Here is an 8201-nt window from a genome sequence, read left to right as displayed (position 1 = left end):
CTGTACATTATAGTATATAATTAATAAAAAAATAGATGAATAGATATGTTAGTACTTAATAGTGACGACGATGATCATGATTAAAATGTAAATGTTTTAAATTGCTTTTACAGGCCGAAAAGAGAAAATTGAAAAAAAAAAGAGAGAATTTCTCCGTACTTAAAACAGATAAAATGTGTTGTTGCTTGAATTAAGAGTAGTCAAAAATTGAGTGTAGGGGGCGGCTGAGTGGTGCAATTGTGCAAAGAATCTATTTGACACATGAGATGTGTGCCCCCCTCTCACCGTTAATTCCCTAATTAGCTCATTTATTTTCATCGCCATATATATACATTCATGATATATGTTTTGTTTGGAGGGTCTAGAGTTAATTATTAAGATTAAATACGATTTTGATCTTTAAAATATAAATAAAAAAATTTTTATTTTTAATTTTTTTATATAAATATATTTCCAAAATTTAAAATTAATTTTAAAATTATCTTTTTTATTTAAATATTAAAATTTTAGACTAAATTATTTATAAAAAAAATTATAAAATAAAAAAAAAGAAAAAATAAGAGAAATAGAGTGTTTTTCTCCTGTAAACAGAAAAGAGGAGAAGAAAAAAAAGGAAAGAAGAGAAAGAAGCTGTCCACGATCTACTTCTGCTTCCACTTTTACCATCATCTCTGTACAATTTTGGTCTCTAAGGTAAGGATGATTTTAAAACCATATTAAACCTTAGGGACGATTTTATATGCAAAAAAAGGCTCGAGACAAAAAAATTTTCGACCTATACCTTAGAAACCAAAATCATGCTTAACCCTAATTATTATTTCAAGAATATATATTCAAATAGGTCCCTGCAAAATTTTATATTGAACATTTTCGTTCCCAAAATTTTTTTTATTACATTGAGGTCCTTGAACTTTACAAAAATAAAACATATAAGTCTCTACCTTAGTTAGATCTGTTGTTTTTATTCGGACAAATAGGTTTTTAAAAGTGTGATGCAAGGACCTATATATTTTATTTCGAAAAAATTCAGGAACCTCAACAAAATACAATTTTTTTGAAAGCGAAAATGTCCGATACAAATTTTTTCAGGGACCTATTTAAGTATATACTCTTATTTCAATAACATTTTTAAAGAATATTGTAATTTAAAAATTGCATAAAAAACATAAATTATACATAAATTTTTTACATAAATTTTTTACATTTTTAATGTATTTGTATTGAAATTTATTTTTATTTTTCTAGTTAATATTTTAAAATACTTTTTAACTAAACTTTGTTTTAACGAACATGTGCTTATAATAAATTTAAGGGTTAACCACTAAAAATGCCCCCAAATTATTTAAACGCGGACAAAAATATATCCGAATTTTATTATCGACAAAAATGCTTTTAAATAATTTAAAAATGCAACAAAAATGTCTAACAGTAAATATATATTTTAAAAAATACCTTAGAGATTAAATTTTGATATAATTTTTTGTAAAAATTATTAAAAAAATGAGATATTATTATTCTTAAAATTTTGTCCCTTAAAATAATTATTTTTTTTTAAATTAATACGAGAGATATTATTTTTTTTACATAATTTCACTTCTCATAATAATAATATCTCATAATATGAGAGATATTATTATTCTTAAAATTATAATTTCACTTTTCTCATAATAATTTTATCCCTCTCCCATATCATTATAATTATTCAGAAGTTGCATGTAATTCGAACCTTATGAATTTAATTTATTACGTATTTGCCTAAATCAAATTGATTCGATTTGATTTATATAGACATGAAAATTCGATTTATTTAAATTAATTTATTTTTGTATGTGGTATGATTTGATTGAAATTAAAGAGCAATAATTCATGCTGCTTCGTAGAGTTTTCTATAATTTTATCTAGCATCAATAAAATTCTACTATCACTGGTTTTAAAAAAAATAAAATCTAAAACGATGGTTAAAAATAAATAAAGATGATAGATTTAATTCTTTTATAATTGTATGCGTTTTTTTTATTTACGTTTTTATCACAATTCACAATTTCTATATTTTATAAATTAACGTTAATTCATATATAGTATATAAATAAATTTAATTAGAATAAATAATAATTTATTTATTTTATTTTAAACTTTATAAATGAAAAGACTAATTCACTAATATAAGAAATTCTAATTAATGTAGTATAATTAATTAAGTAATATAAATTATAATAAATTATATTAATTATATTAATATTTAAATATTTAATCAAATCAATTAGTTGATATAATTAAGTCAGTGCAATAAATTGTATTGAATAAGTTAGAACAATTAAATGGAGAAATATTCTTCAAAATATGCCATGTCAGTTTCATTATTAAGTGTAGACATCCGATTTTTATATAATAGAATAAATTTCTTGACATTAAAAATATAAAACCATCTAAGTTATTATTAGTTATTTAGTTATTGCTTGATGAGCATTTCTTTTTATTAAATATAATATCTAGAGACCCCAAGTTCAAATAAAATGTATGTGAAGAAGACAAATATTAAATTATGGACTTAATCACGCACTATTTTATTTGTATTTTGTTGGAGAATAATTTAATAAACTATGGATAAATTGTTAGGGATCAATCTATATATCCGAAACATCTTAGAACGATTTTAAAGAGTATATTCATTAAACATAAAAAAAAAAAACCTAATGAAGATTGAGTAGGGTTAGCAATGCAACTTCTTTTATATCTTTCTTTTTTGCATGAAAAAATGTTAGATGAAAAAAAAAAAAATAAAGGTGAATAAAAAATCTTAATTTTATGTGTCCTGTTAGTTAGGATGAAAAGTAAGACGAAAATTTTCATGAATAAATTAAAATCCTTGTACAATCTTATGTATTAAATCCATCCATAAAAAACTTTTATTTTTTTTTAATAAAAAACTGAAGGTAAAATACAAAAATTAATATTATTTCTCGTTGTAATCGTAGAACATAAATTTATAGGATTCCAACACGAAATGGGGGTGTACTCGCAAACTAAGCAGGAATAGATCCAAAAAAAATTATTTAGGGGACTAAAATTATACATAATATAAATTAAGTTAAGATCTATACAAATAAGCTATATAATCTAAATGTATTACAAAAATATAGTATAGAAAATATATTTTAAATTATAAAAAATATGTGAACATTTTACTATCAAAATTTTGAATGAAGTGGTATATAATGATATTTTATAATGTAAAATTTATTAATAATAAAATATGTATTAAATATTTTAATAATTTTTTAATATAAATCAAAAAATAAAAAAATTATTTTTTGTTTTATTCATAAGTCTATTTTTTATAATATTTATAACTAAAAAAGATTTTTCGATGGTAAGTTTAAAACAGAAAAAAGTTAATATCAAATGAATTAAATTAGTCAACCAAATAATATGTTAAAGACTTTTAAGTCTTTATTAATCTTTAGCACATTTCAAACATTTTGCTCAAATTACTCAATTTGATATTAAGAATATCAAATTCATAACGTTTGAAGTTCACATATTTTAAATATTGTTTGAGAATTTTACCCAATTGAAAAGTGATTACGGTACATTTTTTTCAAAGTTTGTTTTGAATCACTTCATCCTTTGTTTATTAAAGATAAATAATATTTAATCTGGATTTTACTTATACTAAACTCTGACATTAAGTGTGTTTAACAGTTTAATTATTAGTACATAAGATAATTATTTGCCTTGTTTTTCAAATAATTTAAGTTAATAATAATTTAAAAAATATAAAAATCATAGATATATAATATATTTAGAATATGTGTTAGGTCATTTATTTATAATAATTAGAGAATAAATTAAAAAAATTATATAAATCCGTATAAAATATATACAAAATTCTACGTAAATATGATTTAAAATTTATTTTTATTTTTAAATTCATATCTTTATAAAAAAATATTTTTGATCCAATTATAATTTTAAGTCCAATTTAAAAATTAAATCATAATACTATTAATTTAAATTTTTGGAGTAAATAATTTCATGACATTCGACCAAATCAATAAATCACTTTTCTTCCCTCCAAAAAGAGAAGCTACAAATAAAACAAAGAATGAAGCATATATAGGACATTTGATATAATAATGGTACCTCACCATAGAGTATAATAATCATCTATGCGCTGGAATAATAAGACAAAGTATTCTTCCCCATAATAAAAATATTATTTATTTGTGTTATTGAAATTTATTATATCCGTGCTTGCATATTAGAGTAGCCAATCACCATGCCCCCCCACCAGAGATATTGTGTGTATAAATGTTTGAAGGAATGTCAGTGAAACTTACATATCAAATGTCTGAAATGGCTTTTGGCAAAAAAAGAATCCTGATTTAGAATCATATGAATCCATTATTTTTGTTACATATAGATAGATAGATATAGACCAGAGCAGATTTTTGTGTTCTTATCAATTTGCAGGCAAGGCATGCATGATCATGATTAAGGCAAATCTAGAATCTATATCTATTTTTTTTTAAAGCATATATTAGCATAGAGTTTAATTAATTGTTATGCATGTTTAAAATGTTATACATAATTATTTAGGTGGTTATTATAGTTATCATTTTAAACTCTAACAATGACTAAACAATTTTTTTATTACTGTTTTAAATATTATATTTGCATATGATGTAACTATCATAATTTAAATATTTTATTTTTCTATTTAAATGATGATAGTTATAAACTCAATAATGATTATCATTTAATTAGATTATTCTGCTTGCATATGTTTCCAATTTAATGATTTTTATTAGTTCCGGATATTCAACAGGATTATATATATTATATATTCACATTGATTTAGTTTCTCATACTTTAAAGTCGCAATCATTTTTTTTAATTTAAAAAATCATAAATTCAATTTAATTCAAATTACTTGAAATTAAATTAGATTATCTAAAAAAAATATCTAATTTAAATTACACCACAAATAAAATTAGTATTTACATCAAATAAAAGATTTTGCCTTAAAACTTATTCAAATCGTGCTCCCTTGTATATAACTTTATATTAGGAGTCATTGGTTAAAGACAACAATAATAATCACTAATACTATAATGTAACAGTTTTTATAATATTATGAAAAAAATTTCGTTAACACTATAATTATATATTCACAAATTAAACTTTAGCATGTTCATTCATACATATTTTTAGGCATTTAATTTGTGCTCTTAGAATATAATATAGAAAGCTTATGAATCATTCTACAAGTTGTGGACAAATTAAAGCGATTTCTATGTTCTTTTAAATACTAAACTAAATAAATTATTCAGAATTATGATAAGTAATTCAGCACATACATAACTTTTTTTAGTTATTCTTATTTTTACATTCACATTATTTCTAAAGACAAAGAATATTCTAATCAACTAATAGTATAATGTTTTAATTGATTTAGATGTATTATTACATATATTTTTTAGTTATTTTTATTTTTACATACACATTATTTCCAAAGACAAAGAGTACTCTAATCGAATAATCGTAATGTTTTGATTGATTTAGATGTACTATTATATATATTTTTTTAGTTATTCTTATTTTTACATGCACATTATTTCTAAAAATAAAGAGTACTATTGCATACTTTCTTTTTTTGTTCCCTATCATTATTGTCTTCTTCCATCATATCATAGCTACAATTTTCATTGCTTTTGTTTTAATTTGTGTATTTAAAATGGTAAAAACAAATATGAGAAAAATAGCTATAGACTTGTGACTTATGTGGCCTATTGGGGGAGGTAGGGAGGGGATTAAGTCTAAATTATGTAATAATTTTTCATCTTAGTTTTACTATATATGATTGTAATATTTAAATAATGTGTAATTGCATGATATGGTATCTATATTGGCATAAAGATTAGTGAGGTATTTTTATGTTTTCCATAATTTGAGACTTAAAAATCCACTGTCTAAATTAAAAGAAGAAGATTTTGTCTTACTTTGTTTAATATTTATTAATTATTATAATAATTATTGAATATTAAATAAAACAAAATCTAATTATATTTTGATTAATTTTTTTAGTTAGTAAATATTTCCACACAAATATACCAGTTTAAACTAAACTAATAACACCTATCTATGATGATGACTTTCCTTTAAAAGAGTTCTTCACTTTTTTAGTAAATAAAAACCTTAATTCGGTTTAACTAGAGGTGTGAATGGTTCGACTCGGTTCGAAGACTCGACTTGGTCCCGAACACTTTAGGGGTTAATTTGGTGTGATTTTATTGGGTCTAAAACCGGGTAAGGGTATCAAAAATAGACTCAGTCATTGTTCCGGGTCGGATTCGGGCCATTGTTCGGGTCACCCGAAAACGTCTTCGTGGTTTGGTCATCATACACTATTAATATTTTGTGTTATTAGTGATGGATAATGACTATTATTACGTGGAATTTAAGTATTGTAAACTTTAATATTTTGTGTTATTATCATTATATACAAGACTATAAGTTAATATTTTATGTTTAAAATGCATAATATTGTGTTATTTGTATTTATTTAAATATTTGGTGTTATTAGACAATATTAGTATTGATTATAGTTATGCTTTAATTTTAGAGAAGAGTTGGTTCTTGTTATATTTTTCTAAGTGAATTTTACCATGTCAAATAATGGTTGGAGTTTTGAAAATTTGGATATTTTTACATGCTAACTTACAAGAAGGTATCAAGGTAATATAATGTTAACGGCCCGATTTTCACCCGCTTTTTATTCGGTATAATCGTGACCCGAAAGTGTATAGATTTCATCGGGTCTATGACCGAATTCGGATCTAATAAATAGACCCGATATATATTTCGAGTCGGGTCCAAATCACATCAAACTCGGTTTCACTCGATCCATACACACCCCTACGTTTAACTCTTCTTCTCCCTCTTGATATAATTAATTAACAGGGAATTAAATATAGGAGAGGAGAGAGTTTATTTCTAAATTTACTAGTAGATTATTTTTCAAAAATATATACGTTATAGATTTTTCATTAGGTTTTGCAATTAAAAGAAAAGGATTATTAGTAGTAGATTAGTCTACTAACTTGTGTGTTTTATGCAAGGAAATCACAAAATAATTATATGGAATCTATGAGTTAAAATGCAAGAAGAAAGTATTAATGAAGTGTCTATCTATATTGACAAAAACTGAAAATTAAACTTTTGCCTATTATTATCAAAACAAATGAATTATTAACTTTTTTATTTTACAAAATTTTTTAGTCCAATAAGATAAAAACTATTTCATTTAAAAATAGTGTTGGCCAATAAATTTTGACATGCATAAAATGAAATTCAAACTTCTTAAACATTTACTTAATAAATAAGTCAATCACTCGATTAACTCAAGTTGGTTAAAAAATTGAATAATAAACTACTAAAACTGATAATAAAAGATTATAACGTTAACAAATTTAATCATAAAATAATTAAAACTAACTTATAACTATCAAAAATAAACTCCAATAAAAAAATTATCCAAATTCTATAATACTCTTCAATAAGCTAAGTTATTCTAAATTCTTATAAGTTATTCAGCACATAAATTTTGGGTTATCTTACTTTTTACATATGCACTATTCTTAAAGATTATAAAAGGTGTTGTCTCTTCTTCTATCGTATCGATCAGAGCTACAATTTTCACTCCTTTTACCTGTGTATTTAACATGGTAAAAGCAAATCTAAGAAAGATAGATCTATAGCCTTATGTAGCCTATATATTGAGACTAGTATTTGAACCTACATTATATAATAATAAGTTTTTATCTTAGTTTTTCTATATATGTGATTATGGTATTTAAATACTGTGTAATATTAATTGCATGTTGTGGTATATGCATGTGTGTTCCATAAAGATTATCAAAGTAGAGGTAATTAAAGGAAATATATATAGGTTAGGTGTATATGTGAGTTAAGATAATAATTTTGGTTAAAGAATATAATGAGATATTAATCCTTCAAAGTTGGTGCTGATACAAAATGTTTTGATAGAACTTGCTTCTAGATTACACAAAATTTTTCAAATTCATTAGGTTTGCAAATTAAATAAAAGAAAACGATTATTAGTAGTAGATTAGTCTACTAACTTGTGAGTTTTATGTAAGGAAATTAAATAATTATATAGAATCTATGAGTAAGTCAAA

Source organism: Arachis duranensis, chromosome 2, assembly GCF_000817695.3.
Source record: "Arachis duranensis cultivar V14167 chromosome 2, aradu.V14167.gnm2.J7QH, whole genome shotgun sequence".
Lineage (NCBI taxonomy): Eukaryota > Viridiplantae > Streptophyta > Magnoliopsida > Fabales > Fabaceae > Arachis > Arachis duranensis.
Note: the sequence above shows the minus strand (reverse complement) of the source record.